Below are 15,340 nucleotides of genomic sequence, written 5' to 3'. Positions count from 1 at the left end.
TGGGTTATCTGCTTGTAGGTAGCCCTCACTCGGCCTGATTAACAAAATCTTGGGTCCTGTGTCAGATGCTGTCAGGTAATCGGGGGTATGAAACATGCAGCCGACGCCATTACATCAGTCTTTCTTGCCGTGCGGTGCCCGAAGCAGAAGCAGTTCGCAAGTGCCGGTCGGCCGACTCCTGAAATTTTCATTTTAGAGTTTCGGAACCAAAGTCTTCAACTAAAGCCAAGTACCTCATTGGGGAAACTTTTTCTTCCTCCTTACCGATGTCAGTAAAAGTTAATAATTGCATTACTTGTGGAAAGCAAATGCCTCAAAGATTTTCATTCGTATTGTATTCCTTAAACCACGAAAAAGAAAAATAAACTAGTTAAACAAAAGAAACAGTACCAACTGCAGTCCAAGCGAACGTTACACAAAAAATCTTTACTTTGTATCGTAAGCGCTTTCATGCAGACAATCTCCGCACTTCTTCAGACAAAGTTACAAACATGTGATGCTCATTATATATATTCACATGAATAATTACTTCATTAAACAATTAAAGACAATTAATTTTGTGCCAATCAAAATTCACAATTTTGACATAAGTCCCTAAAATCAAATTTAAAATATAACAATATTCAAAAGTTTATAGCAATAATAACAAAAAATATATATATCTATCTGTGTATAAACTTGAATCCAACACCTTCCTGTATATATAAGTTTCAAAGTATATATAAGTATAATAAGTATTGTATTCCTTGCCTAGGCCCTGACCACGACATACCTTTCCTGTCAGTTTTGTGCTTTATTTAATCAGCGCACTATCAGTCGGAATATTTTTGCCTTTAAATATTTTGGTTCTCTGTTTAATTATCCAGAAATGTCAATTAGCCGTCCGACTACCGGGATTCCGAAAAAACGCAAAGATAAAGACAGGACGCCGAGGTCCAAAACTGCTTGCGACGCTTCTAAGCCAGTCGCCAGTTCGCTGGTACTCAGTGAGGTGCTTTTGCAGCCCCTGATACCCGCTACTTCTGATTCGCAGGCCTCTACTGAGACCCATTCGGAGTCTGGTATGCCGCGAGATGCTTCAACTATGGAACCCGTGGATGTCTCTAACTTGGATGGGTCTGGAGCCGCTGTGCAGTCACCGGCTTCTGAGGATGTATTGCATATTTAAACAGATGCTGCCTTCTTCTCTTAGGCCTAAATCTCAAACCATGCCTAAAAAAACAACGCCCAGGCCACATGCCTAAAAAACAAATAAGAATAGCTGTCTTTAAAAACTCTTATCAGGGGTAGCCAACCGCCCCCTTTCTAAGAGGCCTAGGACCGAAGTGGTTTATGAATCTTCTGACCATGATTCTGTTTTTCTGATTCTTCTAATGATCTGGATTTACCCTTATCTACTTATGAGGATTCTGATGCAGAGGACTCCATTCCCTCTGCTTCCCCTCCAGAGGATTTTTCTTTTGGGGAAACCTTACATATTCTAAAAGGAGCATTTCCACTGGGAAAGCCAGGATTTTTCTGATTCAAAAAAAGAGGCTTAGGGATTTCTTACTCCTACCTCAACATAGGCCTTTAGCTATTCCTCCTGTACTAGACATTGTTGATGATGCTTTTTCGGAATCTAGTTTGCCCCCTGATTCCTTGCCTCCTGCTCCCAGAAAACCAGACAGATGCTACAGGGTCCCTGAGTCGCACACGTTCCTTTTTAAAAATCTTATTGCAGATCCAGAGACTATTTCACAGGGGCCCAAGGGCATTAAGGCTTCTACTGCTAAAAATCCTACCTCTTCTAATGGAGACTCCAGGGCGCTGGATAGATGGGGTAAGAAGGTTTACACTTCTGCAACCTTGGCTATTAGGGCTTTAAGCTGCCAGTTTCATATGTTAAAGTATCAGCAACATGTTATTGGATTGCTTAAACAGAAAATGATGTTGATTCCTGTGTGGAAAATAAAGAATTACAGGATTTAATGCATTCTGATGAACAAGTAGGAAAACATACTTTGCAATGTGGTTTTGATGCATTTAGAGGCCTTTTGCAGGGCCACTGTTTCTGGGTCTATGCTCAGAAGGCATGCTTGGCTTAAGGAGCAGTCTTTGCCTGATCATGTTAAAGCTAAATTGTTGTATGCTCCCTTAAATCAGGACCGATTGTGTGGCAACAAGGCTGAGAAAGTTCTTAAAAAGATGGAAGATAAAGCTAAATCTATGCAAACTGTTAGATTTCTTGCAAGTTCAGCCTCCTAGATTTAGTAGGCACTGGCCCTCCAAGAATTGGTCCTTTCCAACCTCTTCCAGGTCTTCTCAAGCCAAACCCAGACACAGCAAAAACCCCAGGTTTCAGGCCCAGGGGACACACTGGACTAAGCAGTGGGGGGCCTCCCCTTCCAAATCTGGGAGTAATAAGACCCCCCCCCCCTCCCCAATGGTAAACTGTCTCAATGACTTCTTTCAAAATTTCCAAGCACTTAACTGACTGCCCCTTTGGGGGGGAAAGATTGCTCTTCATGCAAAGAACTGGGAACTCATTACCCAGAACAAATTGGTTTTAAATGTAGTGTCCCACGGATAAATATTTCACTTCCACACGTTGCCCAACACCAAGCGGGTGGCCGGACCTACCCCCAAATCAGTGGGCAGAGGCCCAAAAACAAGTACTTTCTCTCAAGCATGGGGGCTATTCAGCTGGTACCAGAAGAGGAAAAGGGCTATTCAGCTGGTACCAGAAGAGGAAAAGGGACAAGGTTTCTACTATATGCTTTTCCTGGTACCCCAGAAAAGACAATTAATGGCGTCCTATCCTGGAGCTGTCTAACTCTAAACACCTTTTTGGAGATTCCAAAATTCAAGATGTTGACTCTTCACCAGTTACTTCCTATGCTAGACAAAGATGCCTGGTTGGCAACACTAGATTTAAAAGAAGCATACCTGCACATCCCAATCAGGGAATCTTGCAGAAGATACCTACGCTTTAAAGCAGGCTACATGCACCATCAGTTCTCTGCACTGCCCTTTGGCTTATCTACTGTGCCCAGGGTATTCACAAAGTGCCTAGCTCCAGTTATTGCATTTTTCAGGCAAAGCAATATTCAAATATACCCATACCTGGATGATTGTCTAATTCAGGCAGAAAGCCATGACATACTTTTGAGTCATCTGGTCTTTGTGCAAAGGGTTCTGACTTGTCTGGGGTACACCATAAAAGAAAAGAAATCTCACTTGGTATCTTTCAAACTATATTGCTGGGAGCTAGCTTGAATACAACTTCACAGATGGCCTACCTCACGCCAACGAAACTAACTCGTTTGACAACGTACTTCAAACAAGTAGCCACAAAAACCCTGCTATCTGCAACACAAATACTGCAAGCCTTGGGGTTCATGGCCTCCTGCATTCTTCTAATTTCATATGCAAGACTGCGTATGAGGAAATTACAGTGGTATCTAAAAAGCCTATGGTGTCAACATTCTCAGGATCTAGACGCAATGATTTCTATCATACCTTGCCTACATCTAGAGTTCCGTTGGTGGGCAGAGGCCTGCTACCAAAACAAGGGACTACCTTTCACGCCACCTCCTGCCGCCCAAACCCTAACAGACACATCAGACTATGCATGGGGGAGCTCACCTGGCAGGGAAGTGCATTCAGGGCAAATGGAAACCAAGTCAAATGCACCTGCATATCAATTAAAAAGAAATGTTAGCTGTACAGAATGCTCTGACAGCCTCCAAGGACCACATTCTTCCAGGACAACTAATGGTAAAGACGGAAACCACCATTGTTATGTGGTACATAAACGAGCAGGGGGTACACATTCTTACCCCCTCTGCAGACTAGCCATGGCATTGTGGAACACAGCCTTGAGCTACCAAGTGCACCTACAAGCTCAGTTCCTGCCAGGAAAGTTAAATGCACTAGCAGACGGACTAAGCAGAAACCTCATGGACCCACACGAGTGGAAACTGGAACCAAGGATTTTTAACATGTTGACAAGCAAATGGGGGAGCCCAGATGTAGACCGGTTTGCCTCTCCCCAGAACTACCAATTGGACAAATTGTGCGCAAGGACTCCCCACAAACAAGCCTGGAAAGTGGATGCTCTGTCCTTCAGCTGGAAAAACCCATCAGTCTATGCCTTCCCCCCTCTGCCTCTGCTATCCAAACTCCTGCTAAAAATCAAACAGGACAAACCAAGGATGATTTTGATTGCTCCAGACTGGCCACGCCAACACTGGTACCCCGTCCTGTGCAGTGTCACGGTTATCCCCATGGCACCTGCCTCAGACTCGTTCCCTGTTGTCTCAGCAGGAGAACCAGATTCTGCACCCTTGACTTCTAACACTGAACCTTGCAGCCTGGCTAATTACATAATTGCTCCTTTATCATCCCTCAGTAAACCTGTGATGGATGTCATTTTAGAGGCAAGGAGGCCTAGCACTAGAAAACCCTATGCTGAAAAATGAAAAAGATTCTGTGCCTGGAACCAATCTCAAGGGATGAGCACATCAGCGCCCAGTTTACCTCAGATTTTACAGTACTTAACTTAGATGCTTCACAAAATCGTGTCTTTTTCCTCCATTAAAATCCATGCCTCAGCCGTTTTAGCTCATAACACAGAACCCCCCCCCCCCCTTTCTCATCCACTGCTCAAGCAGTTCATCAGAGGGGCCAAACATTTGAGACCACCCAGGAGAGCTCCAACCCCAGCCTGGGACCTTTTTTTTTGTTTTGAAGAAACTCACTCTACCTCCTTTTGAGCTAACTGCTACTGCAGACTTAAAATTTCTTTCTTGGAAAACAGCTTTCCTTTTGGCAATCACTTCAGCTAGAAGGGTATATGAATTACAGGCCCTTATGGCAGTGGAGCCTTTCATCATCTTTCATGCGGACATGGTGTCCCTCAGAACCAATCCATCCTTCATGCCCAAGGTGGTATCCAGTGTGGCTCTTAATCAGTCCATTCATTTGCCAACCTTCTTTTCCAGTCCACCGAACAAAGGAAAACGGATACTGCATTCCTTAAGTGTGCACAGACACCTCAGATTCTACTTGACAGGACTAAATCTCAAAGGAAATCTGAACAACTGCTGGTAGCATTTGCAGTAAGGGCAGAGGGGAAGGCTGTTTCAAAGCAACCCATTTCTAAATGGATAGGCCATTGCATTCATTTCTGCTGTAAGCACCATGGAAAACCTACCCCACAGGGGATCAGACCTCACTCCATCAGGGCTGCATCTACCTCTACAGCCTTTCTCAGAGGTGTCCCTACCAGGGACATCCTAAAAGCTGCTACCTGGAGTTCTGTACATACTTTCACCAAGCATTATCATTTGCCAATTTTCTCTAAATCCAGAGCTGACTTTGCCACTGCAGTCTTGCAGGGCCTTATAGCTGGTCCTAATGCTATCTAAATTCCTCCTCCTGACCACAGCTTTGGGAATATACCCAAATGTAATGACTGCGACAGTGAAACACGAAGAACATAGTACAGTTGTGTACACTTACCATAAATGTAGATGTTCGAGTATATTCACTGTTGGTAGTCCTGGTTACCCTCCCTTCAGCCCCCTAACTTCTTTTGGCTATACTTCTACTTTCCTTTACTATGCTTAAAAGCCTTTTGGTGTTTGCTTTTTTGTTGGAGGTATATCATTGTACTTTTATATTTAATTGCACCCCATTAGGGGGGCACCTGACATCTGGGGAAGAAAAACTGATGTAATGGCGTTGGCTGCATGTTTTATAACCCTGATTACCTGGCGTCATGGAAGAAGGGACAGCAACTGACACAGGACCAAAGACTTTTTTAATCAGGCCGACTGAGGGCTTAACTGCAAGCAGATAACCCAAATGTAATGACTGCAACAGTGAATACACCCTAACATCTACATTTATAGTAAGTATACACAACTGTACTTTTCACTCCTCTTACTGTTTCCCTTCCATCCTTTTATTTTAATTTAATCCTGTGAATTTTCATAAATTTCTTTATTGCTTTAATATTTTTCTTGTACGTCATATGCTTCTATAATCTGTCATGTTGCCTCATGGCTTACTTTATCAAATGCTTTAGGCAAGTCGCATCCTATAAGTCTTAATATTTCTTTCAGTATCATCTCTACTACTACTTTCATTGGAATTAACATTTGTATCAGCTCTTCCTTTTGTACCATAAATCCCTTCTGTTACCTCATAGTACTCATTACCTTTTTTTGTGGTATTTTCATAAATATTTTATGGTCTGTATTTCCTAGTATTATGTGCCTTCAGTTTTTTATATATTGTCTTTTTATCCTTTTTCCACAGCACGTTTCTTTACCTTCCTTATTTCATTCATTCGTTTTTTTTTTAAATTACTATCTTTATTCAGCTGCAGTAATGGTGCTGCAGTAGTATTGTCACCTCACAGCAAGACGTTGTCCCGTTCGATTCTCAGCTAGAACGTCTTCTGTGTGAAGGCATGCATGAATGGGCGTGCCTTCGTTGAAGATTGTGCATCAGGGCTGGTAACTCTGCACGTAAAAATCCACTACCAAATATTAGCGGACCTGAGTTCCGCTGTGGCGACCCCTAACCGGGATAAGCCGAAAGACACAACAACAACTATCATCTTTATTCATTTCCTTATAGTACTTGCACCATCCATCACCTACTCTTCTGTTTTCTTAGGGTTTTTTATTTCAGATTTTATTTTTTTCCATTCTTGCCTATCCATTTTCTGAACAAAACATTCTACCACTTCCCTAATATCTTGCTTGCATTTCCTTTGTCATGTAAGATACCAACCATACATTTTTACTCCTAAATAAGGGGAAACCTCATCTCTCTCCTTAAAGAAAAGAATATTAATCTGTAACATTTTTACTTTTTCTCCTTTTCATACATCTGCTTTTTTCATTTTTTTTATTTTGTCACTTCCTTGTATCTTATTCTGTAAAATTAATATTGTAATTTCTTTCAGCTTCGAAATTTATTTTTATACTTCTGCTTATACATTACAAACCACTGTGTCCAGTTTTTCTAAAATGGGTTGCATTGCCATATGATCTTTTCATGTTTTTCTCTCGCCTTTGCTTCCTTTTTAAACTGTATGGTTAATCTCTCAATCACTTTCCCTTCTTCATATATTAGCAGTCTTGCTTTTAAAATTGGTCTAACTGATGTAAGACCATTAGTGCTGCGAAAGCTGCAAGCATTAGCAGTATTTGCCATTGTAGTTCCTTTCATTCAACGGCTAGCTGCCAGTCACCACCCCTATGAGAGGACTAGGATTTTCATAAGTTTACTGTATTTAATTAAAGCTTACCAAGTTGTTTTTAATATTGTATGCTGCTAAATTTTTGATGCATTTTTTTAAATATTTTTGATCCTTGTTTTTTAAGCACTGTCACTGTTAAATGGAATAGGGCTTGGCGCCTTTTTGCCCCAAGCCCTATTCCACCAGAACAGTTGTTAATTTTTCAGAAGAAGTTCCATTTGAATTGACTGGAAAGCGCTTAAACTTTGTTAATAAACATTAAACTTGGTTTACAGGCTAAGTAACATCTGGTATGGCATTCTTTTTTATTTTTTGGTTACTTTTAAATCTCCACGTTTTACTAAATCCCTTAATATCTTACTATCCTGTGTATTTTTCCATTTTCTTCAAGTTACAGTTAAAATCTCCAATTGTCGCTAATGGTACTAAAATGTTTTGATTTCAAACTGGTTTCTCTGAATTCCTATTCCAGAACATGTCTCCATTTCCTACCGACCAAGCAGTTTGGTCTTCCATACTGACTGTTCTATTCCTTATCTCATTGTTACATCTGGTATCTAGCAAGCAAAAAAAATGCATTTTTATGTTTTCCACCGTTACACTACCACCAATCTTGTAGCATTTTTAATGATATTCACATTTAATGCTAACATTCTTATGTTATAGTTTTTCTTTTGTTTTACTTTCAGATCATTTTATTTATTTGACATTTGTTAACTGGGTTAGTCTGGGTAATGGCCCTTTTTCACTGGAGGCCTGAGAGGAGAGCTCCAAGTGGTACATGTACAAGTAATCGTATGTCAAAGTAAACAAAATTGTTTAAAGGTAACAAATATGATTAAGTGAGAGAGCATGCTAGAATATGAACAGTGAGAAACACACAATTAGGTTTCATAAGTAACTTAAAGTACTAACAATATAACTAAAAATTGTCACACATAAGCAAAAGAGTGAATAAGCTCATTATGAACATACACTATGTACAGAAGATTATCAGAAAGCACAGATCACGAAGTCTCCAGTGTTGTAGGCTGAGAGAGACCTGGAGCAGAGGCTGCAGCAGCAGGAGCATTAGAGTAAAGGAGGGGAAGATAGGGTTAAGTTAGGTGATTGCATTGGCATGAACACAACTTAAAAAGGGATTCTTAGAGCTGTTTTAATTGTTAGGGTTTGGAATAGATCGAACACTGAGTGTTAGTTTATTACAGGCTTTTGCTACTGAGTGGCTGTAGAGGAGCTTGCCAGTATTTATGTTGGGCACACAAACTTGCAGAAGATGCTGTTGAGAGCTATGCAGGGCATGGTTGGGAGTGTAAGTATGGATGAGGGAGGAGAAAGAGGGGTAGGTTGGTGGGTTCATGTAAGATTGAATGAGTCATTAGAAGCTGAGGAAGTAGGATTTGATGATGAAATTCCAGCCACTGCAGATGTTCACGTTTCACTGTTGCAGTCATCACATTTGGGTTATCTGCTTGCAGTAGCCCTCAGTCGGCCTGATTATCAAAGACTTGGGTCCTGCTTCGGTTGCTGTCTCATCTTCCATGACATCAGGTCGTCAGGGGTATAAAGCATGCAACCGACGCCATTACATCAGTCTTTCTTGCCGTGCGGTGCCCAAAGCAGAAGCAGTTCCCAAGTGCCGGTCGGCCAACTTCTGAAATTTTCATTTCCGAGTTTCAGAACTGAAGTTTTCAACTAAGCTAGGTACCCTGTTGGGGAACCTTTTTCTTGCTCTAAACCGATGTCAATAAAAGTTAATTGTATTTCTTGTGGAAAGCAAATACCTCAAAGATTTTCATTCATACTGCATTTCTTGCTTAGGCCCTGACCACGTTGTACCTCGCTGTCTGTTTTGTGCCTTATTTAAACAACAAACTATTCGTCATCTGTTTATTTACGCTTCTAAATATTTTCTTACTCTGTTTAATTATTCAGATATGGTTTCGGTAAGCCACCCGACTACCGACATTCTGAAAAAACGCAAAGTTAAAGACCGAGACAGACCGCATAAGTCCAAAGCTGCCGACGACGCTTCTCCTAAGCTAGTCGCCAGTTCACTGGTACTCAGTGAGGCACTTTTGCAGCCTCTGATACCCGCTACTTCAGATTCGCAGGCCTCTACTGAGACCCATTTGGAGTCTGGTATGCCGCGAGATGCTTCAACTGTGAAACCTGTGGATGTCTTTACCTTAGATGAGTCCGGAGCCACTGTGCAGGCACCGGCTTCTGAGGGTGTATTCTGACCTACTGACTTGCATATTAAACCGACGCAGTCTTCTTCTTAAAGGCCTAAAACTCGATACATGCCTAGAAAACCACCCAGACTGCATGGTCAGGCCTTTATGCCTAAAAAACAAATGATAAGAATGGCTGAAGACCTTATTACTCTAATCTGGGGAAGCCACCATTCCACCTCTAAGAGACCTAGGACTGAGTTTCCGTATGATTCTTCTGATCAGGACTCTGAAATTTGTTTCCTCTGACCAGGATTTACCCTTGTCTACCGATTGCGGATTCTGATGCAGAGAACTCTATTCCCTCTGCTTCCCATCTAGAGGATTTCTCTTTTGGTGAAACCTTGCATACTCTTGGGGAGCATTTTCGCTGGGAAAGCCAGGATTACTCCTACTCCAAAAAGAGGCTTAGGGATTTCTTACTCTTGCCCCAACACAGACCTTTAGCTATCCCCCCTGTACTGGAAATGTTGATGATGCCTTTTCGGAGTCTAGCTTGGCCCCTGACTCTTTACCTCCTGCTCCCAGAAAACCTGATAGATGTTACAGGGTTCCTGACTCTCACAAGTTCCTCTTTAAAAATCCTACTGCGGATCTTGAGACCATTTCACAGGGACCAAAGGGCATTAATGATACTACTGCCAAAAATCCTACCCCCTCTAATAGAGATTCCAGGGTGCTGAATAGATTGGGTAAGAAGGTACACACTTCTGCAACCTTGGCCATTAGGGCCTTAAACTGCCAGTTTCATATGTTAAAGTATCAGCAGCATATTACTGGATTGCTTAAACAGAAAATGATGTTATATTATTGGATTGCTTAAATAGAAAATGATGTTGATCTCTGACTGTGCTGAAAATAGATTTACAGGATTTAATGCATTCTGCTGAACAAGTTGGGAAACATACTTTGCAATGTGGCTTTGATTCACTAGAGACATCTTGCAGGGCTGCTGTCACTGGGTCTGTACTTAGAAGGCATGCTTGGCTTAAGGAGCAATCTTTGCCAGGTCATGTTAAAGCTAAATTGCTGGATGCTCCCTTAAACCAAGACCACAAAGCAGAAGTACTTAAAAAGATAGACGAAAAAGCTAAATCTATGCAAACGGTTAAAAATTTCCTGAAAGTACAGCCTCCCAGATGTTGTAGGCATTGGCCCTCTAAAAATTGGTCCTTTCCTGCTTATTCCAGGCCTTCAGTCCAAACCCAGAACCAGCAGAACACCCAGGCTTCAGTCCCAAGGTGCTCACAGGACTAAGCAGTAGGGGGGGTCCCACTTCCAAAGCAAGAAGTGGTAAGACTCCCCTGTATGGTAGACTGTCTCAATGACTTAACTTCAAATCTTCCAAGCCATGCACAACTGACTTTCTTTAGGAGGAAAGATTGCCCTGCAGGCAAAAAATTGGGAACTCATTACCGAGGACAAATGGGTTTTAAATATAGTTTCCCAAGGATAGATTCCACTTCCACTCCTTACCAACCCCAAATGGTTGGCCAGATCTACCCCCAAATCAGTGGGCAGAGGCTCAAAAGCAAATTCTCTCTCAAGCATCAGGGCTATTCAACCTGTTCCAGAACAGGGAAGGAGACAAGGTTTCTCCAAAAGACTTTTCCTGGTGCCCAGAAAAGACAACTGGTGTCCTATCCTGGACCTCTCTATCCTAAACACATTTTTGGTGATCCCAAAATTCAAGATGCTAACTCTTCACCAGCTGCTTCCTATGCTAGGCAAGGATGCCTGGTTGGCAACACTGGATTTAAAGGAAGCTTACCTGCACATCCCAATAAGGGAAACTTGCAGAAGATACCTACGCTTCAAAGCAGGCTACATGCGCTATTAGTTCTCTGCACTGCCATTTGGCTTATCTGCTGTGCCCAAGGTATTCACAAAGTGCCTAGCTCCAGTCATTGCATTTTGCAGGCAAAGAAATATCCAAATATAGCCATACCTGGACGATTGTCTAATTCAGGCAGAAAGCCAGGACATACTATTGAATCATCTGGCGTTTGTTCAGAAATTGCCAACTTCTCTGGGGGTACACCATAAACGAAAATAAATCACATCTTGTACCCTGCAAACAAGTTGTATTCCTGGGAGCAAGCTTGAACACAACTTGTTGCCCTTAATCAGTGAATTCATTTGCCAACCTTCTTTTCTACTCAACAAAACAAATAGGAACGAATACTGCACTCCTTAGATGTGCACAGACAACTTAGATTTTATTTGGACAGGACTAAAACTCTTAGGAAATCTGAACATCTGCTGGTTGCATTTGCTGCAGGGGCAGAGGGGAGGACCATTTCTAAGCAAACCATTTTTAAATGGATAGGCCATTGCATTAATTTCTGCTATAAGCACAATGGAAAACCTACCCCACAGGGGATAGGACCACATTCAGCCAGGGCTGCATCTACCTCTACAGCCTTTCTCAGAGGTTTCCCTAACAGGGGCATCCTAGAAGCTGCTACCTGGAGTTCTGTACATACCTTCACCAAGCATTACCATTTGACAATTTTCTCTAAATCCAGAGCTGGCTTTGCCACTGCAGTCTTGCAGGGCCTTATAGTTGGCCCTAATGCTATCTGATTTCCTCCTCCCATCCATAGCTTTGGGAATCTACCCAAATGTGGTGACTGCAACAGTGAAACACGAACTTAGTACAGTTGTGTACACTTACCATAAATGTAGATGTTCGAGTGTATTCACTGTTGCAGTCCTAGTTACCCTCCCTCCAGCTCCGTGACATGTATTGGCTATACCTCTTTTATTGCTTACTGTGCTTAAAGCTTTTTGGTGTATTTGCTTTTTTGTTGGAGGTGTAACCTTGTGTATATATAATTGCTCCCCATTATGGGGGCACCTAACATCTGCGGCAAGAAAAACTGATGTAATGGCGTCTGCTGCATGCTTTACATCCCTGGCTACCTGATGTCATGGAAGATGAGATAGCAACCGACGCAGGACCCAAGACTTTGATAATCAGGTTGACTGAGGGCTACTGCAAGCAGATAACCCAAATGTGATGACTGCAAAAGTGAATACACTCAACATCTAAATTTATGGTAAGTGTACACAGCTGTACTTTTTTAGGCAGTGGTGAGAGCAGTAGTGGAGGTTGAAAACAAGTCTTGCAATTTTGTTGTAGGTGAGTTCCAATTTAGACAAGGTTGGATTGGAGGGTTGTAAGACTAAGGTCTGCATAGAATAGGGTGGGGAGTAGGATAGTTTGTGCAAGGGAGAGAGTATGTGTAACTATGGATGTTAAGGACTGGATCATATTTTTTTTTTTCTCCTAAGTTTCCCACCAATTGATTTTTCACTGGCTTGTTCTGTCCCAGTTTGTCCTTCCTCTTCATCTTCACTTTCTAACATTGCATATCTGTTCTCTTGTGTATTAATAACATCACTTTGTTTATTTCTTATCTAAGTAGCTCTTCATGGTTTAACCTTTCTTTAGTATTCCCCTCCCCATACCACTTTCTCTTTCAACATCATCTGTGCTCTGAGCTGTCCTCGTCAACTTTCCTTCTCTAATATGGGACAGTCAAACCAGAAGTGTTCAAATTCTTTACTTTTTCTACAAGAAGGCTGTTCTTTGCTGTATGTCCCTTCTCCGCACATTGATCACACCTTCGTTTTAGTCCTGAACTAAATGTTTTTCATCCTTGCAGAAGTAACTTGCTTTGGGTTGACTCCAGTAACAAATCCTCTTATTCACAATTATTGTAATATGTTGAATTTTCCCATCCTTAACATTCATTGCTACCCATACTTCCCAATCCTCAGACCATTTTTTTTTCATGACTTTTTTTAATTTCACTTTGTACTTTTTTCTTTCACTGTGTAATAAAATCCTGCTCACCATAACTGAAGTCCGGAAATGTACTTTTTTCCTTGGTTGTAGTCCCCAGTTCTGAAACGGTCATTCTATGATGCTACTACATTTTTTTCAGTCTGTTATAAAGTTTTCCAGCAACTTAAAGCTTTCATATGTCACTTCGCAAAAATGTTAAGCTCACAAATGAGTTATTGCTTTTGTATTTAATGCCAAATCCTAGTGGCAAAATAATACCATCTGTAATGCCATAGGTGTTCAAACTGCCATCACGTTTACTTTTCATTACTACTGATTGTCTTCTGTATGGCTCTTGTGAGACTGCAACTCTGTCCCTCCTTCCACTTTTCTTGTCTTGCTGCATATGCATAATTTCTTACAACAAAAAATCCCTGTTTCAGAAGTAAACCCTGAAAAATGGCTATTCATCCAGCCAAGATTACCTCAGTTTTCCCTTCACCAGCAGTTTTGTTTCCAGTCAACTTCCAGTAATCACTCCTCCATGTCACTGCTTCTAGCTTCGCCTTCCTTTGGCTCTGTCTGGATCATGAAATTCATCATTCCTAGTCTTCCAGTCCTCTGTGTGTTTTTTTAACTGACAGATTTTTCATTTCCTTCCTTCAGTAAGTTTTCTCCTTTCTCTGGCTCTGCTGCACTCTAGTCTATCATTGGATTCCCAGAACTTCAGGTGGCAGCCCCTCCAGCATCACCTAGCAGCTTGAGTGCTCTTCCCTTCCCCTGCTACAAAGAGTATAAGTTCCCCATTGTCCTGAACAAATCTCTCATGGTCGGTATGAATATCACCTTGGTTCTCTCCTGAAAAGACAAACTCTGTCAGCAATGTAAATAAAATTAAATGGCTATTTTGTCTGTAGTGTTATGGAATGTAAATGGCCTTGCAGTTGCAGATAAAAAGAGTGCGGAGTTGTATCAAATGTAAGGTGCAAGAAGTAGCTGTGTTGCTAGAGACAAATGTGAGTGGAAGGAGCATGCAAATTTGATAAAGGGTTTCAGGATGGACAATCAGCAAAATATAAGGGACAAAGGAAATGCAGAGTAATAAGGATTGCTAGAGGGGCTCCAGTTTTGATAAGATTAAAGACAAAAATGGTAGATTATTGGTAGTAAGTGGCTATTAGCAAGCATGTGTTTATATTCAACCAAAACCGCCATTATAGAGCTTAAACTTCTGGGATATATTTACTTTCAGCATGGAAACTTTATGGCTAAGGACTGGAATTTAAGTTCAATAGTGAGGAAATGTCAGGGGGACCCAGAGGGATAAAATAAAACAAAAGAGGGTAAAATCCTAAAATATGAGAATATTTGGTGTGGAAGATGTAAATTCAGTAGTATGAAATCAAACTGAATTTACATATCCCCTAGAGTACAATAACTGAGGTAGACTTGACAATTTATTTCACAGGAGCTGTGTTTGAAGTGAAGAACCAGGCAGGTATGTCCTCTTTCCTCTTTATTTGCTTTACATTTAGAACCACTGGCAAAGAAAGGGGCTAAAATTTAAGGATATATCTGGTATGTTAATCAAAAAGTTATCTTTATTTGCAGATATCATTTTGTACTTGCAAAATCTAGAAAAGGACACTTAATTGTTCTGGAATATTTTGAGTGTTTTAAAGACTTTTCTGAATATAAAACGAATGAAAATAAAACAAATGCTATAGCCATAAACTGTGTACCCATGCATAGATTTATTTCAGCAATACCCATATTTATGGGGGGACAATATGTGTAGGTTAAAAAAAGATTAAAAACCCAACATCTAAGGTTCCACTCTCACTGCTTAGAATAGAAAACAATGGCGCTATGAGCATGTAGAACTAAAGAAAAAAAAGTTTATTTAACCACAAGTAAAGTTAAAGATGAATGCTTTTGTCCCATCCATGAAATCAGGGCTGCATCAGAACTATTCACAAGTCAACAATACAGTTTATTTGAGAAGTAATTAGGTCATGTGACAGCAAATCACAAAACTCTTACATAAATATTAAA

The 15,340-nt window shown here is 41.1% G+C and overlaps 1 protein-coding gene across 1 annotated transcript in view; it reads left to right on the top strand.

The window, feature by feature from the left end:
* LOC122814988 (cat eye syndrome critical region protein 2 homolog) overlaps positions 1-15,340 on the top strand; it is a 2,862,500-nt gene that overhangs the window by 494,996 nt on the left and 2,352,164 nt on the right. The window lies entirely within an intron of this gene.

This window comes from Protopterus annectens, chromosome 11.part0, assembly GCF_019279795.1.
Source record: "Protopterus annectens isolate FY-2018-M chromosome 11.part0, PAN1.0, whole genome shotgun sequence".
Classification (NCBI taxonomy): domain Eukaryota; kingdom Metazoa; phylum Chordata; order Ceratodontiformes; family Protopteridae; genus Protopterus; species Protopterus annectens.
The sequence above is the reverse complement of the archived record's forward strand: the minus strand, read 5'-3'. Positions and strand labels throughout refer to the sequence as shown.